General features: G+C 51.1%; 1 protein-coding gene across 18 annotated transcripts in view; it reads right to left on the bottom strand.

Annotated features, from left to right (window-relative positions):
* Positions 1-16857, bottom strand: part of NFASC (neurofascin) — a 91024-nt gene extending 74167 nt beyond the window's left edge. For 17 of the 18 annotated variants that reach the window (XM_075442699.1, XM_075442705.1, XM_075442708.1 and 14 more), the window contains exon 1: positions 16782-16857. The gene's annotated coding sequence lies outside the window, so the exon portion shown is untranslated. Of the gene's footprint in view, positions 1-16199; positions 16448-16781 lie in introns of those variants that run through there. The other variant, XM_075442700.1, reaches the window with a different exon arrangement.
* Positions 16858-17624: the final 767 nt, after the last annotated feature.

The following is a 17624-nucleotide window of genomic DNA, read 5'->3' as shown; positions in this document are numbered from 1 at the left end:
CTCCTACAGCAGCATCTCCATTTTACAGCTATGGAAACTGAGGCAATAAAGGTGAGGAGTTGCAGGGAGCTTCATCTTCTACCAGACTCCTTTGAGCGACTCTCACATTGCTCGGGTACCAGAGCTGCTGGTACCAAACTGCAGTGCAGGAGTGAATTGTTTAAAGCACAGCCCCCCCTTTGCCCTGTAGCCACAGTCCTGATATGCCCCAAACACAGACTTCACAGACTCTGCTGAGAATGTTATTTACTACAAGGTGCAAGATGAAGCCCGAGATGTGCAAACCCCTCCAGTTTAAGCAAGAGAAGCCGACGAGGAGGCTGGCCCGCTCTTGGGGGGCCACGCTTTGGACAGCACGGGCTTCCCCGCCCTTCTACCGGCTGGGGTGGAAAAAAAAAAAAAAGAAAATTCCCTTTGAGCTCCCGAATCCTGGTCTGGCAACACAGTAAGCACACAGAACCGAGCTCCAAGAGTCTCTCAAACCCTGCCTGCTCCCGACCACGAACTGCCCTTGAGACTCTGCCCAGTGCAAGGTGTCCTGCCTGGAGCTGCCGCACGCCGGCAGCGTGTGGCCTCCCCCCACCTCCCAAACACCCACCGGGCTGCGACGCGTCCGTCCTCTACCACCGCACCGGTGGAACAACACACGAGCAGGGCTTGAACGCGGCAAAGCACGAGCAAAGAGAGCAAAGCAGCTGCCTCCTCCTAAGCCCGCTTCGCCCCAGCCGTTCTGCTGAATCACTCACTGCGTCGCCGGCGTGGCCGGTGGGACCTTCGCCGAGCCTTGGGACGCTCACGCCCGAGACGCAGCGCCCAGCAGCACCAGCTGCGGGTTGAACTCCTGGAGCATCGCTGCGCACCGAAGGCATTCGGAGCCCGGGAGAGGATAATTAACCCTCCCAGCAGGTTTCAGCAGAGCCTGAACTGTCCTGCTCTGCATATAATTAACAGCATCTCTAACGGTTAAATGCTTTTCTGCCAGCCAGCTGGGGAAAGCAGCGTTCTCCCCATGAGGGTGGCTGCTGGGGCGCAGGGGAACCCAGGCACGGCTGAGCAGCGGGATGGCTCCCGGCACGGCGGAGAGGCAGACGCGTCTCAGCTCGTTCCCACGCGTCGGCGGCGTGGGCTGAGCAGTCAGACACGAGCAGGCTTTCCTCATCGTGTCCCCCACGGTGCAGGCAAGGTGACTCGGAGCACAGGGGAGGGCAAGGCAGAGTGAAATAGAGGGTGAGGAGGAGGGCAGAGGGTGGGCAGGAGGTGGGCAGAGAGTGGGGGGAGAAGGCAGTGAAGATGCCAGCAGGATACTGGAGCTGGAGAGGTCATTTGCAGCTCTGCAGCAAGAGGCAAAGGCTGCAGCAAACCCTGCACCAGGTGGGCATGAGTTCCCACACAGATCCCAAGTCCCCATTGCAGGGCACTTCTCCTCCTCCCAGTAACACCAGTATGGATGCACCATCACACAGGGCCTTTAATAGCACTCTGCTGGCAGGAAGGGAGAGCTCGCTGGCACGGCACCGGCCGCGGCACCCCAGAGCTCTCCGAAGGCAGTGGGATGGGGCAGGCAGGACAGCCTGTACAAGGACAGAGGGACACAGGGATTTTTCCTTCTTGAACAGAGAAACAGGAGATTGCTCTCCTCCCAGAAATGCTTCCCTGGTCCAAAGACAGCTTATGCCAGAGCTGCTGTGGGCTGAGCGGCGGGGTGAGACCTCCTCCGGGGTCCCGGGTCACTCGGCCTTCCCCTCCAGATGACTCCACACTTTCTGATCCACGAGGAGGACTGAAGTGATCTGCATTCCAGCTCCGATGTGAAAAAATCCCCAAAATCTGAATCTCGGACCCTGTTCAGGCTCGCTCACCCTCACGGTACATCCTGTGTTTTACTATTTTTCCCAGCAGCGAGACACAGCTTTTAAAAAGCCAACCCCAAAACATTGACGAGAGCTGATTTAATGAAAAAATGGGCACAGTCTGCATATGTATCCCAGTTCCACTGGTAATTAGGAAACAGATGGGGGGAGGAGGGGAGAGAGAGAGAGGAAGCTTTGTTAGGTTAATTGTTTGAAGTCCCTAAATGAAATATAGGTAGCCTGATTTCCCTGGAGTATCATACACAAACTTAAGGATAGACTTCGCAGAGAATAAAGGAGGGAGTTTCCCAGTGAAGGACAGCAGAAGATTATGACTAATCAGGCAAGAACAGAAGTGATAAACCCAAGGCAAAAACAAAAGCTCCCCTTTGTAGCTTCAAATGAGGAATCAACCAATCTGATCCACAACTTCATTATCATCTTATTAAAATGCTATTTCCATTTTCGTGATTAAACGGATGTGAGTAGAGAAATCTCTGTGGTCTTGGCTGTCCTCTGAGGATGAGGTGCTTTGGTGCCCAGAGGTCTAAGCCCTGGGGACAGTTCAGGTGACACCTTTTTGAGCAAGCACTTCAATTCTCTTGCTTCCCAAGGTGCCCTCCAAGGACGCACCTTCCTCCCAGCTCAGATTTACCCAGAACCTGATATTTCGGAGCAAACACAGCAACATCTCCCTTGTTTTCCGGCTCTTGTCTCCCCAGCTTTTGGTATTAATGCTCACTGGATGTTGTATGCCAAGGGCTATGTTCTTATCTCCAACAACAAAAGCACACAATTCCCCCCTACAGTGCTGCAAAACTTACTCTTTAGTAGCAATTACCGTTCTAACAACTTTAATCCTCAAACAACTGATCAGAAGGTTATTTGTGACAGCTAATTTCATCACAAGCACAATGCACCTCAGTCTCTACAAACCCCCCAAATCCTTTTGCCCCCACAAAAGGGCATCATCACCACCACAAACTGATTTCAGTGCTACTCTGCTGTCTCTATTTCTCATTAACCTGGGGTAGCTGCCAAGATAATTACAGAGTCAGCCTTGCTGATCCGGATTATTGAGATTGGGCAATGCCCAATGGGCAAGCCAGCAAGCCCAAACAGATTTCAAACCACTAGAAAATTAGAGTGGGGCTGGAAGGGAGAAGGCTAAGGGGTCCAATGCAATGGGACAATGAGAGCAGGACCAAGCCTCGGGATTTGAAACCATAAGCCACATTCTTTCCAACTGATTAGTTACTGCTCTCTCTTTTCCCCTCAATTCAGGCAATGCCTTCCTGCTCTCCGCTGAAATTAAAACGTGATCCTGCCTCTTGAAGAGTAAACATTAAAGAGATAAGTAAGATCTGAGTTAAAAAGCTGAATTACTTTGAATCTGCAAAGACTGCCTAATGCAGATCCTCAGCTGAACCATCATGATAATAAAGAGACTAAACACGATGCAGGGCTACACTTGAGAAATGGCGACCAGAGCAGACAGCTGTGGAAACCACCACAGAGGTAGAGAATGGGGCCCAATCAGCCACATCTGGAGAAGAGGCAACAGCAGCTGCTGCACAAGGCTGGTTACAACATCACGTTCTCATTGCCGGCCATGCCGCTCACCTCAGACCCTCCGCATTTCACACTGCCTTGAGGGCGTACCATTGCAGAACCCGTCCTCCTGCAAGGATGCCAGACTTAACAGCGCCCAGAGCCACGGAACCTTGCCACTAGCCCTGAGTTGATAGGTCTGGTCATGCCATTGTGCCCAGCCTGGGGACGCCACAGCATCTTCATTTCCCCACGCAGGAGCAGAGTGGGTTTGGCTCTGTCTGCACCTCCCTGTGGGGCTGCGACTGCTGGAGGCTGCAGTGTCTGTGTGGCATCTCCTTGTGATGGCCCCAGGACATTTCCCTGACCCCAGTGAGTGAGCCACCAAACCTTTGCTGATAATCCTCGAGCCACCAAACCTTTGCTGATAATCCTCGATCCTGACCTGTACAGTACTCCCAGGAGACGCTGTGCATAGCGCACATTAGCACCATCATCCTCACCGCACAAAAGCAGCCCGAGAGATCTGCTCTCCGCACGACTCCAGACAGCAGCAGGGCACTGCCAGCGTTGCAGTCTGAAAAATTTCCCATCATAGTGGATGCTGTCAAGTGATGGACAGCCCAGACAGCACGTTACAGAGGTGCAGGGGAAGAGCTGCGAAGCCTGGCAGGAGGTGACGGCCTCAGTCATGCCATGGAAAGCCGTGGCAGGTGGTCAGAAGCAGGGCTGGTTGCCAGCAAAAATTCATCCCTGCTTGAGGATGAATGAAGTCACCGGGGATTAACTCAGTTCAATATCTCTATTGCTTTAAGCTGGGGACAGCACAAGCTGCGGGCCTGGGAGATAGGGAATAACGAGTCTGAATAAAGGCTCCCTGGGGAAGATGAGCCATGTTCCCTTTCAGGACCCCTGAAACCCCACTGATTGCTTACAGGCTTACACTAAACAAGAAGAGTCCACAGGAGCTGGTTCTTCTTTCCCCCCAGAGAAGCCCGAAGAAGCTTTTAGAACTGGCCATGCTTCAGGGATAATTAGCTGCTGGGGAGGGGATGAGTTTTTTCACAGGGTGGAGGCCCACGAGCCAGCAGTGATGGAAGGAAAAATCCTGAACTCCTTCTGCAGCTCCGGCTTGGTGCTTTACCAGGGCACGCCCAGGGCAGCAGGCAGGAAACACCTCTAACTTAGCATAAAGCTGATTATTAAAGAAGATGCAGTTCTTTTCCTTGGAATGGCAGCATGCAAGAGCAAACATAGCACTGGCTTCTGCTTAATTAGCCCTGCAAACCTCCTGCACAGTCTCACAGAATGAGTTTGACAATCCTGCAAAGTTTCTGGCCAGAATAAACTGACCGTATTTCTCTTCTGCCTTTGTCCTGAAGGAAACTGCAGTTTCGGAGTACTGCTGTCCCGTTTGCTGCTGCTTGTTACGGGGGGAGGCAGGAATTCAAAGCGGCTGTTGCCCATGCAGACAGCAGGACGTGTTGCTGTCACGCAGGATCGCTGCTCTTCCTCTTGCACACTTCCAGGCTGCCATAACTCGGAGCGAGAAGGAAGTACGAGGACGGGGTAGGAATATAGTGTGAAATCCCAGAATTCCCATCTCACTCATGTTGAAAGGCAAGTCACCTCCTCTCCTGCCTCAGCTCCTCTCCAGGAGGAAGATGCTTTTTATCTGCCTGATTAACACTTGAGGCTGCATTCTAAAAACTCTCCAGAAGTCCCAATTAACAGTTTAGTTCATCTTTAACTTGCTCTTGAAACATTGCTACTCTGCTACCAGGACCCCAGCTATAACTAGATCACTGAAATGCGAATACAGCTAGAAAAGATCATTGAAATGAGAATATTTTCTAGCTGTATTCACATCTCGATGATCTTTTCTAGCTTAGAAACTCATCACACCAAAACTTCTGACCACATCCCACATACTCCCATCCAGATGCTCAGCTGCAGGGCAGGACCCTCTGGGTCCTTTGCACCCAAAAGGTACCTGAGAATGGGGCTTCACCACTGGCCACAGCCTAGATGCGCACAGAGGTGCCAAGGATGTGGTCAGAGCAGCAGGATGAAGCCCACGCTGTCGTACTGGGAGGGCTCAGGTCCATGCCACTCCATCTGGCAGCAGTGGTCCCCGCTGCTCCCTCCCTCCCTCCACGGAAGTCACAGCAGCCGGCACGGGGCTATAATTAGCCATAAGCACATGCTGATGGCAACCCAACTCCAAAAGCCTTTTTTTTGCCCTCTAGAGCCCAATGCTGAAGACAACGATGGATTTGTCACAGATTGCAATTCAGAAATAGCAAGCCGATGGCACACATCGCTCCGAGCAGCGTGGGGTCCCTTGGCACCAGGCAATTAGGATTTTAGTCAGGTGTCAGATTCGCTTGCCCGAGACCAGGTCTGTGTTATCGCCAAGGCACGTCCCCCTCCGCAGCCTCTCCCACTGCAGGCTCGCAGGGAAAGGCCTCGCCGCAGCCCCGGCTGAACCCAAACCCTCGCATCAACCCCCCACAGCATCTGCCCGACGCTGCCCACCCCATCGCCGGCGGTAATCGTGCTGCGGGGCTCCATCTGCCTGCCCACATCTCAGCATCTGTTCAGAATCAATAGCAGGACCGTCGCCAGCACAGCGCCACAAACCCCTTTTTACCGGGCAATAGGCAGCATCAGGCAGAAACTGCATTGCCTTTGTAGAGCAGCAATTTTTTTTTCCTTTCTGGCATGTAACTTCCATGGCTGTGCACGCACTGCGTCCCTGTTGTTTGTCTGCACTATTTTATTTTGTGAGAGCTCCTTCTGATTGAGCACCAGGATTTATTGCAAATTGATGGACATATGTTGACTCGAACCAGGCAAAGACAGTGATTTAATGCGTTCAACAGCCCATGAATAAATATTTGGTGCTCACCCAGGGCCTCAAGATTTCTTTGCATTAGGAGAACACACATCCCAGTCTCTGCAACATGGACAGTCCTCCTTGTCTACCTACGGGGAAACTGAGGGAGGGTATCTAAACGACTGGTTCAGGGTCCTGGTAGCAGAGCTGGAATTACAATAATTTTAGCTGGAATTAGACTGCTGGGTTTGTCCTATAGAATATTTTCAATAACTTTTAGCTGTGTTTTAGGGAACAATCCTGCAATGACAGAGGATGGAACTGGGCCTTGAAATGTGGAGAAAGCAAAGTGAAAACTCTGAAAAATCCTGTTTTCAGTTGTTCTGTCTTCAAGGCTGTGACCAAGTGAAGGTTAAACCAGGTGCCTGCAGTTGGCTCAGCACTCTCACCCTGCAGCCCCATGACTCTGCACAGGGCTGCTCCATCAACAGGAGTCATGAGGCAAAACCCTTCCCTACACCGAGCCGGAGATGAGGGGTCTCACGGGGCATCACTGCCGGGGGGGCTAGGAGGTTGGGAAGGGGCACAGATACCCAGTGACCCTGTCCTCTGTGATCAGAGCCAGCAGCTCCGAGGGTTTCCAGAGCACCAGAGGCCAGCTCGAGCATCTCCTGGACATCTGAGCATGGAGCTGGGACTTCACAACCAACCCCCTTCCCTCCCGTGTCGAGCTGCTCCGAGGCTGTGCCCAGAGTTTGTCACTGCAATAAACTGGGGAGCAGCACACAGGGGAGGGTGGATTGTGAGGGATTAAGAGGAACTGAAGGTTTCACTGCTCTCCTGTGTGTTGATCCACCTTGTCCCTCGTCTGGGCTGCGTCTGGAGCCAGGTCCTCGTACACCTACAGCCAGCTGTGGGGCCGGGAGGGCAGCGCTCATCCCCGACAAACCACCCCCGGCATGACTACACACGTAAGTGCAAAGCACTTTTCAGCCTCCAAGCCCTAAGTAGGTAGCATTAGCTCCATGGACGCTCTCTGCCACCGCAGGCGGTCCAAAGCCATCCTGAAGTCAAGCCATACCACCCCTGCCTAAGCATGTCGGGGATTAGACGCCGAGAAGTTCATTAGTGCCATTTCCCTGCTTATCACAGACTACAGCGGGCTGGTGCTGGCATTGCTCACTGGTCAGCTGCGAGGCCACCGTCCCCGGCTGCACTGAGTGGAAGCGACACGCTGCTGTTCACTGCATGCTGCTACGACGCGTGGCTGGAGCTGACACCGTGTACGCGCTGTCTGCTTCGCACAGGAGGGCGATGCTGATCTCTGCCCGCGATACGGCCGCGCTGGTCACTGCAGGTTAAACACCCTCCCACGACAGCAACCTGCTGCACGGCTTCCGACAGCGAAGCCAGAAGCAGAGTGAAGCTAGCTCACTGGCATGGGGAGGCTGTCGAGGGGCCGGGGAGCTGGCTCCTCTTCCTCCCTGGAGGGATCGTGGAGCTGGGATGTCCCCGTGCTCCTTTCCCAGTGCCTGCCTGTGGTCACACATCAGCCTTCTCCACAGAGGCAGAGTTTTGCCTGCCAACATACCCTCACATCTGGAGTGATAACCTGCACCTACAGACCAAAAACTTGCGGGGAACTTCAGAGCTTCTCCTTTCCCTCTTACCCACCCATTCTGCTGGATAAGGCTTTCTCCAGAGGGTCCCTGTCTGGCTGGTTCAATCCTGGTACACATCAATGCTCCAACAGCGCAGCTCAAAATACTTCATCGCCATTTACATTAATGTAGTTTTAAAAGCACGTGTGGTTACTCAGAAGGCTAACAGCAGAGCACAGAACTTTTCAGCCATGTATCAGCAAGTTGCAAGTGTGACACGATTTTCCTCCCATCCAAGCAATCTCCAGTTGTCCACACGTTGCCAGCTCCCAGCTTGACATCAGCAAATGGAAGCCTACACCATAAAGCAAGCGCAACAGCAGTCCCTGTGGAGCCATCTCCATTGATCGCACCCAGATCCAACTGGCCAACTAGGATGTGGAGACCAGGACAGCTGCACAGACATGTTGTGTCAGGATATCATCTTATTTGCAGCAAAAGGAAAGTGTTGGGAAGACTTTCTCAGACAGCTGATGCACTGCAAGCCCTTGCAACCTGCAGGACGGTCTCCTGTTGTTTGTGATGCTATTTTTCCTACCCCCTGCAAAGAGTTTTTTTATTTTTTTTATGTAACCCAGTGAACTAATATCACGTTCTAGCAAGTGAGAGCATATCTAAGGCGAAGCAAATCAGGAGCTGGGCTAGCAGAGAGTTCTGAGGACAAGGAAGGAGAAGATCCTTCCACAGTGCCAAGAGAGGGAAATGTCATTTAACACCAGGGACTGTTCTGGCAAAGCCCAGATTGAATGAAGACTAAATAAGAGCTGACAAGCTGACATTTGAAAATACAATTAGCTGCCTTGTAGAGCCACCCTGTTATCTTATTGTTAATTATATGTTTGCTCAGTCTAGGAGGCAATACACTTATTTAAAATTCTCTCTCAGACTCTCCTGCTTTGACTCGTCCCTTCGATCAAGAGCTCCTGTCCTTCTCCCCCACCCAACCTTACCTCCCAGGGTTATGGTGAGTTTGATTTCCACAAAAGGACCGTGCTGTTTTGTATTATATAACTACCATTATAAACTGGCTCTTGGGGAAACATCTAGAGCATAAAGTGAGCTCCCAAGAGGTGCTGGGGTGCCAATGAGAGATGTGAGACTCACTGCAGTAATTTCCCACTTATGCAGTTCCAGGAAAGCGCCAGCCCTCCCCTGAAGTGACAATCCCAGACACCCCACTGATTTTAACTAACCTGTATCCAAGCTCTGCAATCAAAGATGTATTTGTTCTTATACATGTCCCTAAGTCCTCTACTAATTGTGATAAACTTGTCTTTTAAACACATTAGCATGCATCACAGACCAGTGCCATTTTATGGACATAAACATAACCCACATTTGTTTGTCTTGCAAGGCAAGTTAGGGGGAAGGAAGAAGCACTACAGCTGAGCAAATACAGTGATCTCCTGGGTAAAAAGCCTGCCAGGAACATTTAGAAAACACAGGCTCCCCAGCTCATCTCCTGGCACTCACCAGAACCAGTCCCAACTCCATTCCAAAACCAAGGCTCTCTAGAAAGGCTGGTCTGTTTGGAGAGGAAGGTTAGAGCAGCAAGGCAGACAAGGAAACCGGAGTCCATGAAATACACCATTACAGCAAAGCCTGCTGTACTGGGCTCAAGCCAGATTAGCCTCACAGCTGTCACCATGGCCAGGAGAATTCAGACGAGGTCAACCAAAAACACATAGCCGGGGACCCAGCTGCTGATATCGCTGGAAAATAAAACCCTTTGGGCCTTGGCATCTGGATAGCAGAGCTGTCAATAAGAGATGTCAGGCTGTGATGCGCAACATAATATTTTTGAAGGACACTTCTATTGTACACATATTTGTCTTCTAATAAGGGCAGCCCACGTATTTTGTATAAACTGACACATGTATGAATTAACCCTAACTTCAGCTTTGCTGGGCACAAGGGAAGGAGCACTTAGTTTTGACAGAAAGTTCAGTGTTAAGACATTTTATATTAGAATCCAAATTTACTAGATATAGTAGAAAGAAATAGGATTATCAATGTATTAAATAAGTTGATTTGATATGGTTTTCAAGAGGTTGTTCCCAGTGCACGCTCATACACATAGCTTCAAAAAAGAGGGCGTCAAATCCTACCTAGCTACGCTCTTTTGAATTTGCAATGGGAGAAGTAAAAATATGCCAAGATTTAAGTCCCCAGACATGCCGTAAGACTTGCAATTCAACTACAGACAGACTGCTCAGAATGCCACTGCCAAAACATGGTCTGGGGCATGCCAGATGTATCATGAAAGGAGGGCTGGCCCGATAGGAGCTTCAGGGGTCCCATGCATGCTGCCACACGTGCATGGCTACAAAGCCTCAGTTCTCTCCTTCCCCCCTCCCTCCCACTTGCCTGCACACATCTGTGAACTCGTCACAGGGATTCGAACAGAAACCAATGAGCTTGCAAACAAGCAGTCTTTGTTGCTAGGTCTGGTAGGAATCTGAAAGCAAGATTTCACGAATCCTGACACCATTTAAGTGACAGCAAGAAAGAGAGCTTTTTCTGTGCCCTTAACTCAATAAGGGTACAGCTCAGCATACAGATGTGTCTTTATCAACTGCAGAGCCATGCTGTGCTGTTAGGCATATTAGTAACTCTCCCAGCTATCACAAACAGGGCTGTGTAATTAAACACAAGGCGGCTGGTGGTACCATACCCTACTGTGGAACTGTTAAGAGCCCGTGGAACAAGATGCAGGCTGGCTCCAAGTACTGATCATCTGAAATGCTTGAGGAAGAGTGACATTTACCACCACTCACACACCAGAGCACAGGCAGCTCCTCATTAGCTGAGCAGACTATGTGTAAACCTTCCAGCAGCAAGTCAAGAGTCAGGGCTGGTCTTCACCTTCTCACTTTGTTGGGCAAGAAGGGAGCCCTGTAATTTCCTTCCCTCCCTCCTAGCCCCCAGGCTATTGAATATCCAATAAAACCTGCTGTGAACATCCAATAAAAGCTGCTTCACAGTGATATGAGGATGGGCGGGCAATCTTTGTACGTGAGGAAAGGTTCTCAAAGTGATGCAGGGAGGGAGTAGACTGTTTTGTTTCCTGCTGGTGAAAACCCTTAAGGTAACAGGATCACAGAACAATTCTGTTTGGATGGGACGACAGCAGGTCAGCTAGTCCAGCCGTCAGCTGAAAGCAGGATCAGCTATAAGGTCAGACCAGGTTGTTCAGGGCTTTATCCAGACGGGTCTTTAAAACACCCACCCAACAAGGATGGAGACCACCCAGCCTCTCTGGGTAACCTCTGCTAGTGGCTTGACAGCCATGCTGGAGAGGGGGGCGGAGCTTCCACTGCCCCTTGCATCCTCTTGCTTCAACCTATGCCTGTTATCCCTCCTCCTTACCAAGGACAGAAGGAGCAAGGGGGGACATCACAAGGCAGGGACCAAGGCGGAGGGCCCGGGGAGCCTCCTCCGCCGCCGGGGGTTCAGCACCCTGGAGAGCGCCGGGGGAGGCACGGGTCGGGCCCGGCTCCCACCCACCGACACCCACTGCCTCGCTGCTCCCTCCTCCGCCGTGAGTTTCATTCTTCCTTGCTAATTCCCCTCCTTCAAGCATCTTTTCTTGCTAAAATCTGGGGATGGGATACTCTCACACGCACACCATCATCTATGGTTTTGTTTGCATCTTCAGTGTAAACACACACAGAGTCATAGAATCATTTAGGTTGGAAAAGACCTTGAAGGTCATCAAGTCCAACCGTAAACCTAACACGGCCATGTCCACCAGTAAACCATGTACCTGGGTCTTACATGGAATGAAAAATCTTGAAAAAGCAGGGAGAGTACATCCTACTTTTGTGCCCAACATATGCAGGACACCAAGCAAATTAAACGGAGAGCCTGAATGCTTGTTCAAGAGCACAGGTCTCTGAGTAATCCCTAGAACACAGAAACCACTTTTCCTCCTCAAGGAGCAACTACTTAATATAAATAAAAACCATGAGCAACACACTGGTGCCTTAGGTGGTCTCCTCAGTTTTAGAGGCACTGCATTTTCTTTTAATTTGGAGCTTCTTGAGGTAAACGGGATAACTAGGAAAGGTAAATGTCTCATAGCAGAAAGTGGATTTCACTACATTTTCTGCAGATTCAAAGAGAGTCCTATCCACCTCACAGCTCACGCTGCAATTGCCAGGCCTGCCCATCTGTGCCAGGGCATTTCAGAAGGAATACAGTCTGCAGGCTGACAGTGAGACAGTATCACGCTTGCTGTGACTTAGAAGATCTGTAGGAACCCATCACTCCCCATGCTGGAAGACAGCAAAATGTACTGTCAAGGAGGCAGAAAGCAGTAGAAAACCTGACAGGAATTCAAATAAACCTCCAGGCTCACCTTGCACCATGCCCCTGGGTCATGCTCTCTGTAACTAGCCATCTGTAAGGATGAACGTTTGCTTCCAAAGGTGGGAAAGCAGCATCTAGGACAGCCCGTGCTAGGTGTTTATCAGCTATACCTCTGTCATCCTATGAACATGAGATTATTTGCTGCCTGTTATGAGGAACAGCAGTGCCCATTGGGCCCACCCTGGGCCGCACAGGCCTTCATGTACAAAGTTGTCAAACCCTCTCAGGTTGCACTGGAGTTACTGGGACTGGAAGGTGCTCAGTACCACACTAGACTGAACATTAACTGTACAAAGCACTCTTTTTCCTGTGCTAAAGCTTCTCTGGCAGCCTCAGAAGCCAGCAGCCCTCAGTTCAGGCTTAACTGAGTAGCAGAGGCAGACTGATGCTAGCAAAGGATTTCCAGACGTTGCTTTTTGAAATAAAGCCTCCATTCCCTGTTCCCAACACCTGTACCCCATCTTTTGTCCCGCTCTGCCTGCAGCCAGGCCCCAATGCTTTGCTGTCCTGTGGCCTTAGGCTGCTCTCTCTCAGCTGCATTCCTACAGCGAGCGTAACAGGTCCTGGTTGTCACCAGCAGCAAGAGGATAGGATGAGATCCAAAGGACTTGGAACTGAGGAGAGCTAAACAGGCAAGGCAAAGCCTTGTCCCTCCACAGCATCCTTGGGAACTTCTAGCTGGTTTAGCCATGCAAAACCGTCCTTATTTGTTTAGTTCTTGTTAAATCTTCTCCTCCTATCTCATTAACTAGGAATGGTGATCCCTATAAGCAGGGCTGAGGTCTAAATCCTCCTGTATTTTAATCCATAATAACACAGCATGGTTTCTTTCAGATCTGGATTTAAAAAAAAAAAAAGGGAGGGGGGATTATTTAGCATAACAACAACTTCAAGCAAGTCCATTCTGAGCTGGATCTCTAAAATCATGCAACAATTTTCCTGGACAGCAAAGGTAAAAGAATGAAGATATGACCTGCTGGGAGTGGGGGGAGACAGAGCAGAAATCATCCAACAACCTTTAAAATACAGAACATTATTTTGGAAAGGAGTTGCCCACAGGGCAAGGAGACAAGCTAGACCTCTCTGACAAGATTTGCCAGAGCCTTTCAAAAACTGTAACTGAATACAATCCTTGGTTTGAGCTGCCTGCTCGGCTTTAAGAACCATGGGAATATTTTGATAAGGACAAACTAAACCCAAGGAACAATAAAGATTTAAAGGGCAAGCACCAGAGTTTAGGTTTCTTTCTTGGATTTTGAAAAAGTGTCCTCCCAGGCTTTGCTTTTCTTCAAACTCAAGCAAAAACAGATTTTCTATGTATGACTCAGAGACATTCAATGTAAACAGCTGTAGTGGATTTAAATCCTCACAATTTAGCTGAATTCTTATTTCCCCTAAACAAGTAGGGCTTCACAACTGTGCAGAAACCAGGAGATTTTGCATCCCCCACAAGTCCTATAAGAATACGACTGAAGAAGCTCTACCTTGCTGTTCAGGTTTATCTACATACAAGATTAAGTGCTGATGAGATTTGAGACCCTGATGCTGCACAGACAACTAAATTAAAACACCATAAAAGTCAACACACACACATTACATCTGTGTAGAAAAGGAAGACATTCAGCAACTCCTGCCAAAGGCTCACAGATAACATCAATACCACAGAGGTGTCCTGGGAATCGGGCTGTTATTTCCCCAGGTTTCTTAAAAAAAAAAATCTCAAGTGCAAACCTTTTACTTGTGGGCTCCTCCTTACCAGAACACACCAAGAACAAGATGGAGCCTTCACTCTGCCCAGGTAGGCTCCGTTTCCAGAAGCACTGATGTTTATCCAGACTGTATTTTGTTAGAGACACCCCATAACTACCACGTTTCTGCCGAGTAGGGTTAAATAGATGACAGGAATGGATAGAGGATGGGGGTTTGGCTACGTACTCGGTACCTATGAATAACCGACCCAGCGAGCCTCTTCCCAAGGACACCAGGTCACCTGACCAGGCCTGAAACCGCACATCAGAAGTAAAAACAATTTCAGCAAAAAGTTAAACTACTTTAAAAGCCATCCATTTACTGTTCCACATCAGCCTGAACTGAGCACCAACAAAAACATCCCTTTGCCTCCTGTCCATATCCATTCTTCCTTTCCTCATAATCACAGGCAACACCACCAGCTGCCCAGGTCCCCATTTACAGCTTTTCATTTCTGTTCCCACCCACTGCCTGACACACAACATTGACGTGTTGCCCTTCACACCTGCTCTCCACACCTTCCCCACTCACCATGCATGGGCTGCACCTGGCTTCTCGCCCATGAGACTCTCGGGGCTCTCCTTCACGGGAGGGATACAACCACGCCAAGACCTACACATGAGGGTCTCATGCGAGTGGCCTCCTCACAGAGTCTCAGGCAGCTAGCAGGAACATACAGATGAAGAACAAGACCTCCTTGCTGTTATTATTAAAGATATTTGACCATCTTTGATGCTTGTGCACTGCAGAAAGCCTTTCCGGTGGCACTTTGCCAGCAGAAGCATCGATTTTATACACGAGACCCATGAACATGAAGACAATTAGATCACAGCTAGGCAAATATTTCATTATGAATTAATACCATTTGAGAGCTTGGGATATTTTCCATTTAATCATTAGCTGGGAGAAAAGATGATTGGATTGACTGACTTGGTTTAAATCAGATCCCTAGCCACAGCCGAGGCAACACAAGTCGGGAAACACTGCAGCCTGCAGTAACTCCCAGCGAGACGCTGAAGATGATGCTGGAGCTTTGTTATCACCGTAGCCAGCACTATCAGACAGCTTCAGCCCAAGCGAGACAAAGCCAGTCCCCAGGTCTCAAGCCCTGTAAACAAAGTCCATTTTCAAATTTAACAACTTGAGCCCGTCCTCCGTCAGCTGAGGAGACCTCCATGCATTATTTATGTTCTACTCGCGTTACAGCTACACAAAAAAGGAAAGTCAGCAAGGGCCCAGCCTGAAGCCATTAAATAAAAAGAATGTGATGCTGAATTTGAGCAGTTATCTTTCAAGGTAGGGCATGCAAAGAAGTTTTCTAGAAACAAAGCAGTCATGCTGATCATCAATTTAGCTGTCTGACAAAGGTTAGACATCTTACAGAAACACAGTCAACAAGAAAGGAGTCAGCATCTCAGTAAAAGTCACTGGATTCTTGCTTTTGTCCTCAGTGTCTGACAGGAGCACCCCGGAAACACTGCCAGCGCCACAGTATCCATCTTAAAGCAGCCAGGCATCTGGTCGGTGTTTCAGTATTCTGTTTTTTCTGCAACATACACATCCCCCCACCCCTTTACACTGCCTCTCTCTCTAAAAGCAGACAGAAACATCCCTGTTTGACTTTTAGAAGTACTCCGTAACCCACATGCTATTCCAAGGACCTGACCTTGAAAAAGAATTTGAAAGACATTGTTCAAAAGGAAAAGAAAAAACCTACCCAAGCAGCAAGCCCTTCGTGCCTTTCCCAGTTTTAGAAGGGATGGGATTTTCTAGAGAAAACCTCCCTCCATCCCCCCCCGTAACCCCCCCATCCCCACAGTACCGTGCCCAGAGGCCTCACCAAGATGCAAGTGTGCATCTTCCCTGCGCCCAGTCCTCCCAGGAGCAACTAAGGCCATGGAAGAAGACGCTACGCTGCGCTCAAGCCAAACACTACCTCTTCCAGGCCCACAGGACTCCCACCTCAGACACGGCCACGCGCACGGAGCAGAGTTTCCTTCACCCTCTGCAGCCCATTCCCGAGCATTTCCCGGAGATGGGGAGCAGCTGAACCTGCCGTACAGCCGGGAGCAGAAATGATTCAGCACTTTCCCCACCTCCAGAAGGTTGATCGATAGCAGCGAGCTGCTCCGCGGGCGCAGCCAGAGCATGCAGATTAAAAACGCGGCAGTCACTCACCGCTGCTCTCCGGCGAGGCCCAGCTCCGTCGCACGCAGCATCGCACGCAGCGTCGCAACCCAAGGGTCTCCACAGAGGCCTCACCGACGAGGCCGGTGGATGTATTTTGCCAGCCCAGGATGTCTCATAGGGAGATCACGCGTCCACCCCCCAACATGAGAGGGAAGGAGCGGGGTGCGTCCCCCCCCGCAGAGCAAGCCTTCCTCCCCGGGAGCTTTCGGGGACCGAGACGTGCCCCGTCACACAAAGATCTCCACCCGCGCCGCGCTCCCCTCTCTGCACCCCGTCCCCCCGGGACTGACACATCAGGATTTTATCACGCGTACAGACATGATGTCATGACGTAAAAGCAAAAAATCCCATCACATGCCCGAACCCGGTACCCGGCTCCCCCAGCACGCAGCTCCGGCCCGGGGAGGGCAAAAATTAGGGGGGGGGGGGGAAGGGACATCCCCGCAGGCAGAGGGGTCCCAAACCCGCGATAAGGGTGCGGGGCTGAGCCCCCCGGCCCAGCCCCCGCGTGCCCCGGTGCTGCCGCGGCCGGACCGACCCGAGCATCCCCCGGTCCCCCCCCCCCGTTACCTGCTCCGGGAGCGCCGGGGCTCTCCGCAGCCGGGCTCGCCGCGCCGCACTGCGCGCTCCCGGGCGCGGCCACGCCGCACTGCGCGCTCCCGGGCGGGCGGGCGCGCCCCGGGAGGAGGCAGGGAGGAAGGCAGGGGCTGGCGGGGAGGGCGTATGAGGCCGGGGGAGGGAGGGATTCATTAGCGGCGCCGTTAATTAGCAGCTGCAGCCCCTTAGCGCAGGGCGGGCCGGCGCCGGCTCCGCCACCCCCAAAACTCCCCGAGGCACCAAAATCACTGACCCGGGGGTCCCGGGCTCTCAAACTCATCTCGAGAGTTTTCGGGCAGGAAAGGACAAGCCTTTTCTGAGCAGAGAGGGTCACCTCCATGAAGAGCTGCGGAGGAGCCCCGCTTGCAGCACACTTCCCCCCCCCCCCCCCCCCAGCAGCGGGCTCGCCCCTGGGGGGTCTTCACCACGCAGGGTGCTGCTGGAGGGGAGCAGAAGCAGCCAGAGCTTGGCTCTGGGTAAGGCAGCAGCCGGTGGCTCTCTGCAGTCGGGCACTCTCCCCCCACCGAGCGACCCAGCAGAGGCTTCTGCTAACATCGCAGCCCAGGCATCTCCTCAGTGACTCGGTTATCAGAAATGGCAGTTTAATTAAAGTCTCCCCCATCTAGGAAACACTCGCAGTGAGATTTACCACTTCCCTCGCCATGCATTTTATTACGTTACAAATATTCTGCTGAGGTTGTGAAACTTAAACTAATATAAGCTCTGCAGAAGCAACACACTGATCCTCATCGATTTAGCAGATCTTCTAGACAACATATATCGAACATGCCGATGCACATTGTATCTTCAAGCCCT

Source organism: Opisthocomus hoazin, chromosome 25 (assembly GCF_030867145.1).
Source record: "Opisthocomus hoazin isolate bOpiHoa1 chromosome 25, bOpiHoa1.hap1, whole genome shotgun sequence".
Lineage (NCBI taxonomy): Eukaryota > Metazoa > Chordata > Aves > Opisthocomiformes > Opisthocomidae > Opisthocomus > Opisthocomus hoazin.
The sequence above is the reverse complement of the archived record's forward strand: the minus strand, read 5'-3'. Positions and strand labels throughout refer to the sequence as shown.